Consider the following 16,126-nt stretch of genomic DNA (forward strand, 5'->3'; position numbering starts at 1 on the left):
CACAACAGGGATATGGACGCAAGGTGATGCATGGGGCTGCCTGCCTTCCCTGCTGACTTTGCCTGGACCAGAGGATTTCTGTTGCTTTTGCCACCAGAGCCCAGGCTGGCATCCAGGCCTGGACTGTCCCCCAATTCCAGTTACCTGAGCCCATCTTGCTACTCCCTTTGCACCCCTTTCTGCTCACGACCCCTTCATTCATGCTCAAAAACACACTTACCTTCTGTTGAATCTCAGAGCAAACAGGTTCCTCCAGGTGTGTCTCCCTCATCCTCCTTGCGGCAATATATTAGCTCCAGGAAGAGCCTGTTCTCCACCTAGTGGAACCTCCTCTTCAGCCCCTTGGGCAGGACACTCTGTCCCATCGGCCCCTCCCCCCGCCCATGCCTCCCACTCCTCTCCAAGCTCCTTGCCCCTTTTCCTCCTCTCCTCTGACCCCCCACTTGCCCCACTTCACTCTGTGCCCTCCCCAGCCCTCACTTCCTCCCCCCGGGGAAGCCCTTTGTCCCCTCTGTACCTGTCCCCTTACTACCTGTCGGCCACAGGGACCCCTCTTGCCCAACCACACTAATCAGGTAAAGCCACTAGGCAGGCCAGGGGCCACCATGGCCTGGGCCTGGGCCGGCTGCAGGCTCTGCCTCGTGGCCCCTGAGCCCTCCGCTGCTCAGGGGGTGGGACCCTCCACAGACCCCGGCCTGGATGTCTGGCCCCCAGGGGGTGTGGGAGGCCCGTGTGAAGGCTGAGCCCCCGTCTGCACCTTGGGCTGGAAGTCACACTGCTGTCCCTCGGCTTAGGGAGCACTGACTCCCTAAGAAGGGACCTGGGATGTGGGCTGGAGCAGGGGCTCCCCCTCAGCTCCCCAGAAGGTAGCCTCTTCCACAGTCACCACCCAGCTTTCCAGGAGAGATCTGGTGGCCACAGGAGGATTTTGCACTGTGGCCCTTACCTCTTTTATCCTATGCCCCTGACTGTCCATCCCTGTGCCCTCCCTGCATGCTGGCCCCTGAGTTCCAGAAATGGGGAGGAGGAGGGGAGAGAAGAGGTGGACAGGACCTCGGATCCATTGAAGTGTTCTCACTTGGCTAAGTCTTGGCCTTGGATCCTTCAGCTCTCCCAGGCTGGGGCCCTGGATGTGGTTGGTGCTTAGTGAATGTTTGTGGAGAGGAGAATCCAAGGCCTCCTCTGACCACAGGCATCCAGGGGTCACCCCAGTAATCAGCAGGTGGGGAGTGGGGCCCACACTGAGAGCAGGCAGACTTGGGTTCACACCTGGCTCTAACGTTTGGTAACCAGGGCACCTTGAACATGATCCATGGGTCCCCTAGACCTCAGTTTTTCCACCTATAAAATGGGGAAAATAGTCATAGCTGCCTCCTAGGGTTGTGAATAATGTGACAGTGTGTGGAAATCCCTTGGCAGGGGCCTGGCACAAAACAAATACTCAAATGCTGCTTTTTTTTGCCATGACTGCTCTGGGCCGGGGGCAGAGCTGGGTCTGGGCAGATACAAGCGAAGAGGGAGATGGGTCCCTGTTCAAAGGAGCAAAGCCCTTCAAGATTAGAGTCTGCTGAGTTTCAGAGGGTGTCTATGTTTAGTTGCATCTTACAAACCAGCAACAAATTTGCTACTAGAAATCGGGATGGTACCTACACACTGTATTGTCACTACTGCATGCACACTCTCAGACCAGCATCCTTGAATGTAGCACAATCGCCTCTTCTGGGCTTTTCCCAGAGGATTCTTGCCTTGCTTTTCATGTTGCCCTGTGTGGGGAACTGTAGCACCCTGCATTTTAAGAATGAGATTGATGGGATAAAAATAGAACTACAAAATGATTAAAAAATCATTTCTAGTTCTCTATCAAAATTGCCTATCTTACCTTTCATGTATCTGAGCAAACAAATATGGTTATTTTAAAGTTCAATAACTCCCTAATATGGAGCCTCTGTGAGTCTGTTTCCAGTGTCTGTTGTTTCTCTTGGATTTTGTTGGTATTGTCTTGTCTCCTCACATACTTGGCAAAAATTGAGTGCCACATTTTGTTTTTTTTTCCTTTTTTCTTTTTTTTTTTTGCGGTTTGTGGGCCTCTCACTGCTGTGGCCTCTCCCATTGCAGGGCACAGGCTCTGGATGCACAGGCTCAGCGGCCATGGCTCACGGGCCCAGCTGCTTCACGGCATGCGGGATCCTCCCAGACCGGGGCATGAACCTGTGTCCCCTGCATCGGCAGGCGGACTCTCAACCACTGCGCCACCAGGGAAGCCCAAGTGCCACACATTTTATATGAAAACCTGTAGAAATAATTTGAGGCACAGAATGAAATTATCTTGCTCCATGAGGATTATGTTTACCTCGGGCAGATGCCTTGGGATCCTGCAAACCAGGTTGTTTTACTTTACTTTCAGGGACTGAGATGATTTGCAGTCCCTTGGAGCACTTGTCTATTTCTAGTTCATTCATATTCTGGGGGTGAAACCCTCTGGGGTCCCAACCCAAAGCATGAAAGATTTGCCGGGTACCCCCTGCTCTTGGTGGGCCTAGTTTTGACCTCCTTAGTCCCAGAGGCTGTTAACAGCTCTGCCCAGCACCTTTGCAGTATCTTCTGGGTTCAGCAGACCCCCTAGGGAGAACGTAACCCCAGCTGCCAGCACACATCTCTGGGTTTCCTTCTTTTCCCAGAACTTGGCCCTGTGATTTTTTTACTGCCTTGTTTGCTCCCTGATACCCCTGAATCAAACTTTAAAATATATATATTTTGAGCAGCTTTTCGTTGTCCTCAGTTGGGAATTTAGTCCAAATTACCTAGTCCAGCATGATCAGAAGTTAATAGTCCTAAAAAATTAACTGAAGTTCCCCCTGTGAATTGGGAAAGGCTGCCACTCATTGAATTTAGTATCCAGAAACCTTGGCCTAGGGCATTGCACACGGACTTTTCAAAGGAGCTCAGTTCAGAGCATCACTGTGGGCTCTGGTAACCTGGAGGTGGGGTGGCACTCAGCAGATGACAGACAGAAATAGCCACAGAGAGAAATATATTACATATTTTCCCAGTTTTAAAATGCTGGGATCCTACAATGCTCATCCTACGTTATGTGTGAAACAAAGCCCCTTCGAGGTCACAGTCTCATCTGTTCTTATGACATTCCCTGAAGCAGGTGGGGCTCGTCATCCTGTTTCACGGTTGAGCAGATGAAGCTCTGAGAAGCTCTGTGGCTGATTCAAGGTCCCATAAGTCGAAGCCCCGCCAGGCCTTGATTCAGATGCCCTGACCCTGGTGGCTCTGGAGGTTTCCTCCTGGGCACGCTGTCAGCCGCGTTCTCTGTGGGTGTGTGGGAGGGAGGCTCCGTCTCCCAGGAGATGTGATCCAAGTGTCCTTGCTGTCCCTGTAGCAGGAGGGATGACAGATTGGAGGCCCTGGGAGTTCTGCCAGCCTGGCCATCCCAGAGCAAAGGCCATAAGCAATGAGTGGCAGATTCTGCCAGAGAAATGCTACATGGGCCAGGGTGTCAGGTCCCAGGTGGCTGGCTAGTGTAGTTCTGTCTGGCTCCAGGTGTGCAAAGGAAGGGCCATACGGTTAGGGGCCTGCTTAGGCTCCCTGAGGGGACAAACAGAGTTTCATTTATTGAGCTCTGAGTATAAATCAGGAGTGTGCTAAGCACACACATGTATTAGCTATGAGATAGACACTGTTATTTACCTATTTATGGTTGAGAAAACTAAGGCACAGGACCGGATGCGGGCTGAGTAGAAAGGGCACAAGTTACCCCAAAGAATCAACTGATAATGGTGGCACTTTATAATTCAAGGGATACCTGCATTCTCTGGGTGGTCAAGGCCAGTGTCCCTCTTACCCTCCTGGACCCAGGGCCTGTGCTCTGAGCTCCCAGTGCCCTGTCTCTCCAGACCTGAATGCAGGGACTGAACCAGGAGTCTGGTGGCCAGCCTGGGCCACACCCCAGGAATGCTGGAATGAAGCCTCTTCTCCATGGCCCTAATCCTTCCTTGCACTTCACGGCTGTGCCACCCCCGGAGCAGTTAGCAGTTACCCATCTTACAAACAGCTCTGCAGCACCAGGGGAGGGGAAGGCAGGATGTGCACAGAGATGAGCCCACCCGGCCCCCGACTTCTGCCCAGCAGCAATGACAATTTCAGCAGCCGGAGCCCTCACCATACTGACGGTACCCAGGAGTCAGGCTTTGAGGCTGGGGGAGAGATTTGGGGGAGGCGAGATGAGCCCAAGGGGATGGGTGGGGGACCCTCCCTTCGCATCAAGCCAGAAGGAAGGGGCTTTAAAGAAAGCCTTCAGAGCCTTCCAGGTGTCCCCTGCAGTTTGAGAAATCCAGCAGACGCGTCCCAGCCCCACCTGCGAGGTCTAAGGCACAAGAGACAGGCTGGCTGCTTTGCCGGCAGAGCCAGGAAGAAGGCTGCTGGCCCAGACAAGAGCCTCGTGGGAGGGAGGGTCAGCTGGAGGCTGCCTGGGGGTGTGGACAAGCCTCAGCTGTGCAGAGATGGAGCTGCCTGGGGGGGGGGGCTCCTTGGCACCCCTGAGACCTACGTGAAGTACCCTGGTCAGGGGGAAGCTGCAGAGGTGCCCAGTGGTGGCCAGGCTCTGAGGACACATGGAGGTGCCCGCAGGAGGGAGAGGTATAGTTTCCAACCTCTGCCAAACCCAGAGTGACGTTCAGGACAGCTCCAGTGGGAGGCCCCAGCCCACCTGAGCTGGGCGGAGGCCTGGGCTCTGCAGCAGAAGGGCTGGCCTTGAGCGGGGCCCGGACCCCAGCTGAGACTGTTGTGTGAGGTGTAGTGAACCGCCGTATCTCCCTACCAAGCGGCATCCCGGGTCTGCTAGGTTTCCATCCAGCCGCCGGGCGGCGGGCAGCGGAAGAGGTTTCCAGGGCCGGTGGAAGACCCAAATAAGGCTGCATTCGGTGGCTTTCCAGTTCCACAGCTGTGCCAGCTCATGGTGACACCAGAGTGCTGTGGTGTCCAGGGAAGCACTGTTTTGGGGCAACAGACGTTTCTTGAGCTCCTGTGGGGAGGGGTTTCCACATGCCTGGTGAGACCCACCTCCACCCAGAGGGGGCCTTCCTCACAGGCAGGGGCTCTTGGTGGAGCAAGGGCCCAAACCCTGAAACTGTATTGAACATCTTTCTGTCTGTCTCTGTCTGTGTGTCTGCTTCTCTGTGCCCCTCAGCCAGGGGAAGGCAGAACCAGGGCCCGAAAGGATCTGGAAGAAACATACAGACTGGGGACTCCATGGGGCCAGGTTTGGGGTACTGAGGAGGGGGGGTTTGAACCTGGGCCTGGAGTGGAGAGGATTGTGTGTAACAATTGAGGAAGGTCCGGAAGACCCCCAAGGCTTGTGGGTAGGGGTGGTGTGAGCCCCTCACCAAGATGGGATTAGAGTGAGGCCCTGAGCCAGCTCAGATGGCTTGCCACTGCCTCTTCTCAAATGCAAGCTACTCAGCCTTCCTCCAGGCTTGAAATGAGCCCCTCCTTCCCCCTTCCACACTCCTGCATCCCCGGGCTCGCCACTCTGCAGTGAGGAAAACCACAGCTGAAGCCTATCAGGCTGGAGTTCGTGGCCGACAAGGCAAGGTCGTCCTGAAGCCTTCCTTGATCTTTTTCGGGTCTGATGCACTGCCAAAGAATCTCCGGAAACTCCCAGACATTCTCAGGGAGAGTTAGCCACTGCCCACGTGCCCACACCACTGTCCGGCATGCTGAGGCCCACGTGGGGAGCCCTGCTCTGGGGTGTCCTTGACCTCCACGCTCTCCTGCCCTTTCTCATCCCTGCATTCCCCACAGGCCTGTGTGGGACCAGCTGGAAGCGCTCTAGAAAAGCCCCCGAGGGCGCTGGGGGAGGAGGGAGGATGGGGGGCACAGATCACAGCGGGGCACCCCCCCATGTGTGTTTTATGAGGTGCACCCCCTTGGTGGCAGCTGAAGTGGGAGGTACCCCAGGCCCAAGGGCATGGGGGCCTGGCGGGGGAGGGCGGCTGCCCTGTTTTCTTGTAGCTGGAAGCTCATTAGCTTGTTAATTGAGAAGAAAGCATCTCTGGGTAGCAGAAGTTCAGTCCTGACGCCAAACCTGGGGGGAGGGGCCTTCTCTGGTTCCACCTCCGAGCACCAGGCCATAACTAAGGTCAGGCCTGTCCTGGACAGCACGACTGGCAAGTGTCCAAGTTGATGTTTGGAGCGTGGGAGGTTTGGCGGGTCTTAGCCATGTGTTCACTTAGGGGTGAAAGGAACAGGCTTTTTGCACCAGCTTTGCCACTTTCTAGCCTATGACCTTGGGCAAATCCTTTAACTTTTCTGGGTCTCACCTTCGTCATCTGCAGAGATAATGACACTTCGCTGCTGAGGCCACGGTGAGGACTCAACGTGTTCGGGGAACCCCTGCTTGTTCAGAGCCAAGGTCACCAGGTGAAAAGGCCCCCAGGCTCTCAAGGAGCTCGGCCTCTGAGCCTGACCCTGCAGCCGCCCTCACCTCTTCCAGGCCACAGCCATGGGCAGCGGAAGGGGGGCCAGGGTCTGCTGAGTTCCTGCCTGGCACGAGGCCCAGGCGGTCCTGGAAGTCCAGCGGGGCTAGACACACGGGCTGCCTCCTGTCTAGAAATAGTCGTCCTCCCTCCATGGGCAAACAGCTCCAGACTATTTTCTTCCTCCCACGATCTGAAAGTTGGAGCTGATTGGCTGGCTCAAAAAAAAAAACACCCAAAAACAAAGAGAAGGACGTGCAAGTGCTCTTGTGTGCCCAGAAGAGGGGGTGTCTCAGGGCTCTGTTTCCAGGGGAACCAGTGGCACAGGCTGGCTCCTTCCTCAGGGTGCAGAAAAGAGAAACTTGGCTGAGGTTCCAGGCACCTGGCTCCTGGGTGGTTTCCCTGGGGGATGAGCAAATGCCCAGGAGTCTGCCCTCCTGAGGGGCAGCCAGGGTCCCCCCTCCCCAGGATGCTCAGGGGCCCTCACCCCTTTCCTCCACCACCACAACCCCCAGGAGGTCTGGTCAGGTCCCTCAGCTGCCCTGATGTGGTCCCAACCTGAGACACAGACGATGGGAACAGACGCCAGGCTCCCTGGAGTGTATAAGGAGCTCAGGTTTGGAGAGGGCTCCCCTACGGCAAGGCCCCGCGTGCAGTGAAAGGAGATAAGTAAGCGTGGGGCACCCATGAAACTAGTTGAAGGACCCCTGCCTGTGACCCACGTGACGTGGCCCTGGTAGCCATCACCATCTCTGGGTGGTGAGCCCCCATCAGTGGGGCCATTGAGGGCCCAGTGCCCAGAGCGATGTCTCCATCAGGAGGATGCTCCGGATGCCAGGAGTGCCCAGGGGTCATCTGCAGGGTGGCTGGAGGGACACCAGGGAGATCCCCCTCCACAGCCCACCTGGACTGCAATGGCCCGAGGTCATGGGGGGGGGGGTGTCACTCCACCTGGTGTCCATAGGAACCAGTAGGATGAGAGAGGGGGCAGCAAGGAGGGGAGGGCTGGCCTCTGCGCGCTCCACTGCCACGCCTCCCCGTGCTGGGACAGGAACTTGTGCCGGAGTTCCCTGCCCCCAGCCCGGGCTCTCGGCAACCCCCCACCTCTCCCCGCTCCAAGGATGGGGAGCAGAGTGTATGCTACAGACAGACGGGGCGGGGGAGGGGGACACAGAGAGAGAGAGAGAGACCCCCGGCGACAGGCTGAGAGGGCAGGGTTAGAAGTGGTTTATACCCAGAGAATAGGACGGAGAGGCTGGGAGAGAGACGGAAAAGATGCGAGAGGGAGAGGGAGAGACACACACGGTGGGAGGTTGAGCGGGGGAGGAGACAGAGCAGAAGGGGCGGAGCTTAGGGTAGAAGCGCGCAGGGAGGGCGGGTGGACAGGGGGCGGGCGCGGAGCCGCCGGTAACAATTACGTCTGGGTCCCAGCAAACATGAGGCAGCTGCCCGCCGGGCCCGGCAGTCCTGTTCTCCTCGGCTGCGCAGTGGGGAAGCCGGCAACAGTTTCCTCCGGTGCCCAGGATGCAGCGGGCCAAGGTAGGCGCCGGCGCGGGTGGAGAGCGGGAGCTTCTGGGGGTTGCCCCGGACCAGGGAGCCTTGCTGTGCCTCCACCTTTGACCCCAGCCCCTGCTGTCTCCTGTAGGGTCGCTTTTGGGAAAGTAAATGTTGGGGTGTCCTGGCTGGGAGGCTAGACTCCTGGGGCCCCGTTTGGACGGCGGGGGCTTTAGGTATTTGTGGAACTGAAGCTGGACGGAGGAGGAGCTTGGGGTCAGCCACCTGGTTCAGTTAAGTCCCTGGGAGTGCTGACCCTGAGCCTGGGCCCATGGCCTTTTGCGTTGGGGGAAGGCTGAGTGCTGGGAGGCCGTGTCTTACGCTCGAAGGCTGGTCAGTGAGTGCATCGTCTAATTATCCAAGTAATTAATGAGTAGCCACTTCCTAAAGGGCTAGGAGACCCCTGACAAGGACGACTGTGATTAGTTCCCACTCTGTGGGGCTCTTGGGAAGTTGGAGACAGAGAGTGCAAGGAAAATGCCTGGAACAAAGTTCAAGAGATGGTAGTGAGGTGTTGGGAAGGATGAAGGATAATTAAATGAAGAATAAAGAGGGAAAGGAAAATACGCTAACCCCCAGAATAGTTAACACTCAGAACATCTGTCCTGATGCCTGGCCAGCTCCCCACGTGTTTGGGACAGTCTTGCTTTGGAGGGAAGAAGAAAGACCAGGATTAGATCTGGCTGATCGTAACAGAACAGATAACAGTGGTTTGAGCAAGGTTGCTTGCACTTATCTCTCATGCAGAAGTCCGGAGGGAGGCAATAGAAGGCTGGCACGGAAGCCCTACGGTCAGCAGGGACTAGGCTCCATCTGTCTCACTGGCTTCTATTCTTGAGGCTACGTTAAGGTCCAAAATGGCTGCTGGAGCTCCAGCCAGCACACACAGGCAGCAGGAAGTAGAAAGAAAGGCAAAAATAAATCTCGACTAAAATCAGGGTTTTATGGGTAAGGAAGAATGGATACTGGGCTGGCATCTGGCAGTCTCCCCCAACTCCACCCCATCCCCCCAGAGATGGATTCCTGCCTCTCTGTCACCCATGGGGTCTTGTGGCTGCTGATTCCAGGCCATACTACCCCAGAGCCCCAGGCCACCCCTGCTCTGTCTGCTCCCTTGCTCAGGGGTGCCAGGAGGATTGGCAGAAGTGCTGACAGGAAACCCTTCGAGGCTGGCGACAGGGCGTGTTGAGAAGGTATTTTCTCTCCAGGCACCTTAAGTCTCTCCCACAACCTTCAGGCAGACAGGGCAGAAGTAGAGAAACTTAGCACCTTGTTGCACGCACGCTCACAGGCCACGTGCTCACTGCACACACGTGCCACAGCTGGCACAGGTCACACGCATCCAGGGTCGTCAGTATGAGCGTGCAATGCACAGCCACGCCCTGTGACTGTGCCCACAGCTGCCTGTGCTGCCTGAGTGCACACGGAGGTGGGGATTTCCACAGAGTCAGGCTGCACGCAGGTGTGCACGCAGCCCACCCTGTCCACCAGGCATGGGACAGTCCTCCTCCTCTTGCCTTTCCTCTGCTGGCCCTACCTGCCAGGAGGCCACTCCCTGTCCCTGCCGGATGGGTGGAGTGAGTGGCTCAAGTCCCACAGGTGCATCTGCCCCTTCGCTTGGCCATTGTGACCCCACACTGGCCTCCGCCTTCCCTCACAGCCGGGCCCCAGCGGATCTCGCGGTGCCTGCCGGGGGCCTTCCTGCAGCTGGGCTGGCCAGAGGCTGGAGTGGGCCCCTCACCTTCTGGTGCTGGGCCAGGCAGGGACAGTGGTCTGAGGGAAGCCACCATTGGGTCCCTCACCAAGGTCAGCAGAAGGATTATGGAAATCACCTTCCCCTCTAGTGGCAACAGGGACTACAGTTCAGAGCACAGGCTGGGAGTTGCCTGACTCATCCACCCTCAGTGCCTGTCACTGTCATTTGTGGATCCTCACAATGTCCTGGGAGGGCAGGCACTGCCACTTCCCCTTTCACAGACACGAGGCTCCAGTGCGGTGGGGACGGGGGGTGGGGGTGGGGGCTCGTCCAGCCCACCACCAGGACTTGAGCTCTGTGAACTCTTAGGAGAAAGGAGCAAAGAGAACTGCAGGCTCTGCTCCTGGGTCTTCAGGGAGTGATGTCTTCATGACCCGGCATGTCCATCAGGACCCGCTACCTGCTCCAGTTCCTGCCTTCTTGTGGGGCATTTGTGGGAGGTGGGCCCTAATCTTCTCCCCTATTTCCAAAGTAATCAGAGCCCTGAACTGTACTGGGGAGTGTGGTGGCTCTGACTCTTCTCTAGGTGGAGCCTGGGACAAGGTCAGGGCTGAAGGGCAGGAGCCCTAAGGTGGCCACTCCTCCCTCCATGGTCTTTCCATTAGGCTCTGCACCTGCATTATTCCCCTGGACCCCCAGGCAGCCCCGAGGTCGCTCTTGGTATTGCACTCCCTTTACAGATGAGGAAACTGAGGCCCACCCATGATTGCAAGCTATAAAGTGTTACAGCTGGGATTTGAACCCTGCTGTGTCTTGCTGTAAAGCTCAGTTGCCTAGGGCTTGGGGGGATGGATGGGGAGGTCATGGGAGAAGGCTACAGGGAGAGAGGGGCGTGCCTGTGACCAGGCAGCTGAGGAGGTGCCCCATCCCTGTGGGGGCTGGCTCCATGGAGTTGTGGCCTGTTGCACCCTCCGAATCCTTTAGAGAGTGCACATAAGTCAGATCCCAGCCCTGGCCACGTCTCCCGATTAGCCATGTGACCTTGAGCCAGCCACAGCCCCTTGTCTGGGCTGCAGATCCAGAGCTGCAAAGGAAAGGACCCCAGCGTTTCGAAATCAGGAACCCTCTTCTCATCAAAATCTTCTGCAAGAGAGGGAGCTGCTTTGCCACCTCGGGCTGGCTTGGGGCCCACCTACTCTCCCGCCCCACCCCAAGGCATCTCTGGTGATGGCCAGGAGTGCTGCAGAGCCCTGAATGTGGCCTCTGTAAGGAAGAGGGGCGACCTTGGTTTCCAAGGCAAAGAAGGGAGAAGGGAAAGAACTTGGCAAGTCTTCCTTTGCTGGTCCTCCAGCCCCGGGCCGGAAGGAGACAGAGCAGAAAGGAGGGTGCAGTGTGGAGTGAGTCACTGTGTCACCCTCCCCATCTCCCCATCCCCAGCTTGATGTTTCCCTGGAACGGGTGCATCTGTCAGCTGTGATCAGCCCACATCCTAGAGCGCCACAGAGCGGCCATGTGACAGGGAGAGAACCAAGGGGACCTGCAGGCACCAGAGTTGGAGGGGCCTTGCTGAGCTGAGCTGGGCAGGACAGCTGAGAGGGGCCTGTCCCGTCTCCCGGTTGGCCCAGCCTCCCCGCTCTGATCTGTTGCCTGAAGTCTCTGCCCAGCCCTGCCCTCCATCAGGCTGGCCCGCGCCTGTGCCGTGCTCAGCTAGGCAGAGCAGCTGCTGGCCTTAGCCGGCCTCATCTCCAGCTCTGCGGCCGGCCCCTGTCCTCCCCTGCTTCCAGCTCATGCCTCCGAGGCAGGCAAGGGATAAATCCGAGTCCCGACTGCTGGTGCTATGCCTGGCCCTGTTTTAAGATCCTCTCTTGGGACTTCCCTGGTGGTCTGGTGGTTAAGACTCCACGCTTCCATTGCAGGGGGCGTGGGTTTGATCTCTGGCTGGGGAACTAAGATCCCGCATGCTGTGGGGTGAGGCCAAAAAGAAATCCTCCCTCAAGATGGGCACTCTGGGCAGTGAGCCCAGAGAGCCACATTCTAGCCCCAACTCTGCCCAAGTGACTCCGTGAGCTCGGGCAGGGTCCATCCCCTCCCTGGGCCTCAGTCTCCCCATCTGAGCCTCAGATGCGCTCATAGCCTCTGCCAGACCCCCACTTGAGGTCGGGCCCTGTGCTGAGCAGTGGGGGCTGGGTGTAGAGGTAGGGGGGCCACCACCAAAAGCTCCAGGATGCTGTGATGCAGATTGCCCCGCCCCACACATACGCCTCCTGGCCTGTCACGAGGCCCACCTCCGCTATTTGTAATTGAGGAGCCCGGCCAGGAGCGAAGGTGGTTGCGGAGATAACACAGCTGCACCTCGACAGCTGTTAGCCCAGCTCTGCATCAGCAGATCTGGGCTCGGTCCCAGCCCCCTCATGCCCTAGCTGTGTGTCCTCAGACAAGTTATTTAGCTCCTCTGTTCCATGGTCTCCTCGTTTTCCTGGAGGAAATATCAGCGACCTCCTAGATAAATAAGATCCTACACCAGCCCGCTTAGCACAGCCCCTGGTGCATCGCAAGAGCTCCGTAAATGGTGAGAGTGTCAGTGTTATCATTTTGGGATTACTGAGTAGAGCCTGGGAAGGGCACTCCAATGGGAGAATGTTGTCAGTGAGTAGCTCGGAGTCCATCCCTGGGTTGATGAGAAACCCTCATTGCCTGGGCAGCAAGAGGCACGTGAAGAGCTAGTGTCCTGGCCGAGGTGGCAGCATTAGAGGCAGGGCAGGGACAACCCAGTCTTCCCCTCCCCTGCTCCAGTGCTCTGGGAGGGGCGGCACCCAGGCGCGCGCGCGCGCGTGTGTGTGTGTGTGTGTGTGTGTGTGTGCGCGCGCACGCCTGTGTTCTTCAGGGACTCATGACAATCTCAGCTCCCCGCTCAGGAGGCAGGCCGCCTGGCCCGTACCTGTTGGTGCTCAGGGGTGGGAGGAGAATCGAGGCTCCCCGAAGCCTCCCTATCCCAAATCCTCGGGGCCCGCACGACACAACGCCCATTGCCACTTCCTGCCATCTGTCCCAAGTGCTGGAAATATAGCACGCAAAGATGAGTGGGCGCTCAGTGAGCTTGCCTGAAGGAGCACCCAGGGATGGGGTCAGGGCACCAGGCAGCCCCGCAGCTCAGCAGGGCTGCACGTCCCCGCTGGCCCAGGCTCTGGCCTTGAGGCAGCCCCAGCCCCGCCCCGGGAAGGAGGGAGATTGCGAACCCCAGACTCCTTCTTCCCGCAGACAAGGCCCAGAGTTTCCTATCCGGTGGGATAAGCCCTCTAAACCTTAGCTGCACTTTCAGATTGGCTGAGGAGCCTTATAAAAGTAGAGCAGCACGGGCCCCACTGAATCAATAATGCAGCCCCCGGGCAGGCGGAGATGGGGAAGTCTCCCAGGGGATTCTGAAGGGCAGCCCGCTGAGCGGAGAGAGTTGGGTGTCCCCGCTGATGTCACTGGGCCCTGGGCTTGGCCCTGCCCCTTGCGCTGAGCATCAGAAGGGTGAAGAATAGTGCTAATCACTCCTGCTTGGGGGGGGATTGTATATGTCACCTCGTTTAACCTTCTCCATAGTCCCGTGAAGCCCTGTTATTATCCCCAATTTACAGATGAGCAAACTGAGGATCAGGGTGGTCAAGTACTCTGCCCAAGGTGGCCCAGCCAGGAGGGGAGGGTCCAGGAATCAAGTCCCTGTCTGGCTGACCACAGACCTCTTCCCACTGTACTGACTGAAATAACATCAACCGGCTTGAAATTCCCCCTCCTCAGCTAAGTGTGTCTTCTGAACCAGCATCCAGTGGGTCCTGGTGGCTCTTACAAAACTGTCCATGCTGTGTCTCATGCATAAATGCCTGTAAACGTTTGGGAGAAGTTAGCTGTGCCTCTTGCATATGCATTGACTCAACAACATTACCTCTGAGGAAGGGAGCCTGGATGTTCTCGCCCCAAAGGCTGCCACGTGCCCACAGGTCACCTCTGCCGAGCCTTCTCTGAGATGCTCTTTGGGGGTTCTCTGGAGCCCAGCTGACGAGAACCACAGAAACTGAGCCAGCTGCTCAGTGGTCTGGCCTTGGAGTGCCCCTAACGGCCTGACCAGATGGGCTTCCACAGGGCGGAGCTGTGCACGCTGGGCATGGGGCAGTGAGCAGGGTCAGCCACTCTGTGGACTGCTGGCCTTTCTGGGGGCCTGTTGGGGGTGAGGAGCCACCAGGTGGGATGTCCCGGTCCAGGTGCCAGTGGTTTGTTTAAAATGGTCTGGTCTCTTTCTATGGGGTGGTGAAAACTCTCAGATGATAGTTGAGAATGGAGCGTCCTCGTGGAGAATCTGGACCACATGTGTGGGGAGCTGGAAGGCATGAGGTCTTGTTCTGCTTCCGGTACCCATCTCCATGGTGACGATGTCACAGTTACTGAGGAGTCACCTTGACCCCTCCATCACTACCTACACCTACAGCAGATCCTAAATACTCATCACGCTGATATTTCCACCACCCATCCCACCGCCTGCGCCTGGCTCCAGCCCCCCACCGTAGTCCCCTCAACTTGGGCAGCCCCCCCTCATTGTCCCCCAGTTCTCCTCCACACTCCACAAGACCACCTTTCTGAAGGTGACTGACGCTAGCCTGGGGAGCTGGGGTCAGGGTGTGCCCTGGCAGCGGGAGGCTGCCCCAAACCCCCCAACTGGCAGGTCTGACCACCATCTAGAACAGTGCTGGCCAATAGAAATGCATTACAAAGCACAGGTATCATTTTAAATGGTCCGGCAGACACATTAAAGAAAGTAAAAAACATTATTTTTAATAATATATTTTATTTAACCCAATGTAAATATTATTTCAACGTGTAATCAATATAAAAATTATTAATGAGCTATCTTACATTCTACTAAGAAGGATTTGAAACCCAGTGTGTATTTGCACTGATGGCACATCTCAACTTGGACTAACCCCATTTCAAATGTTCTGTAGTCACATGCAGGGAGTGGTCACTGAACGGGACACCTCAGTCCGTGATCAGACTCCAAATGTCCTAGCTGTCTGTACTCTGCCTTCACCCATTTGGTTTTATCTGCCACAACCTGTGCTATTGTTTCTTATTTTTCCTTTAAATTAACTCACATTTTAAATTTCAGTAAGTTCATTTAAAAGGGAATCTGTAGGGGCTTCCCTGGTGGCGCAGTGGTTGAGAGTCCGTCTGCTGATGCAGGGGACATGGGTTCGTGCCCCGGTCTGGGAAGATCCCACATGCCATGGAGCGGCTGGGCCCATGAGCCATGGCCGCTGAGCCTGCGCGTCCGGAGCCTGTGCTCCATAACGGGAGAGGCCACAACAGTGAGAGGCCTGTGTACCGCAAAAAAAAACAAAAAACAAAAAAAGGGAATCTGTAAATCATTATCATAAAAGGATAGCTAGTAGCAGGCGCAGCGGTAACCATAACAACGCCATGAAAACAAAACAACAGCATTAAATTCCAGCCCCTCCCACCCTCCCCCACTACGTGGGCTGCTGAGTCTCAGAGCTGGAGCTAGAGGGATGCTGCGGGCACCCAGAGTCTAGGTCATCCCCTGTACCAGGCACAAGATTCTCCCAGATGCTCCACCCGCTCCAGCCAAAGCCCAGCAGGACACACCTGAAGGTGAACTAGTTGGTTGACTCCTTGTTGCCCTTGACTGAGAGAGAACACGCACCACGGGTAACATGGTGAACTTGGTGAGAGGGTGTGAGAAAGTCCTATTACAGGATCTGGGCTTCAGCTGGGCAATTTGCAGGAGGGCTTACGGAACCTCGATCCACGTGTCCCCCCATCCCGAACCCCTGGCCCACTAATCGGTTCCATTTCTAAAATGTTATTTTGAAGTGTTGTATAAATAGAATCATATAGTATGTGACCTTTTGAGATTTTAGCCGTTCCCATGGTACGAGTGGTATCTCCTTATGGTTTTAGTTGCATTTCCCTGATGGCTAATGATGTGGAACAACTTTTCATGGGCTTATTTGCCACCTGCACGTCTTCCTCGGTGAAATGCCTGTGGCTGTCTTTTGCCCATTTTCTAACTGGATGCTTTGTTCTTTTACTGTTGAGTTTTGGACGTGAGGGTCTCTTGGGTGTCGGGCTCTGTGATGCGGAAGGGCAGCGCACACCGCAGGCCAGGGCCAGCTCTCAGAGCTGACATTCCAGGAGAAAGAGAAAGGGATGCACCTCGGGAAACAAATAAATAGGGTAGGTTCAAAAGCAGTGTGCTGGGAAGCACAGCAGGTGTTGTTATGGATGGTGAATGGCAGCCTAGAGAGAGGGGTCTCCCATCACCTGGTCTGACTGAGGCCTGACAGGGACAATGTACAGGAGCAGTGTGCAGGGGGAGGGGGGAGGAGTGGACAGG

At 56.5% G+C, this 16,126-nt stretch overlaps 1 protein-coding gene across 2 annotated transcripts in view; it reads left to right on the forward strand.

Moving 5' to 3' along the window:
* PROM2 (prominin 2) overlaps window positions 1–1,919 on the forward strand; it is a 15,362-nt gene extending 13,443 nt beyond the window's left edge. For both annotated transcript variants that reach the window (XM_024743644.1, XM_024743646.1), the window contains exon 24: window positions 9–1,919. The gene's annotated coding sequence lies outside the window, so the exon portion shown is untranslated. The remainder of the gene's footprint in view (window positions 1–8) is intronic.
* Window positions 1,920–16,126: the final 14,207 nt, after the last annotated feature.

The sequence above is a fragment of the Neophocaena asiaeorientalis genome, unplaced genomic scaffold, assembly GCF_003031525.2.
Source record: "Neophocaena asiaeorientalis asiaeorientalis breed wild unplaced genomic scaffold, Neophocaena_asiaeorientalis_V1.1 scaffold114, whole genome shotgun sequence".
NCBI lineage: Eukaryota > Metazoa > Chordata > Mammalia > Artiodactyla > Phocoenidae > Neophocaena > Neophocaena asiaeorientalis.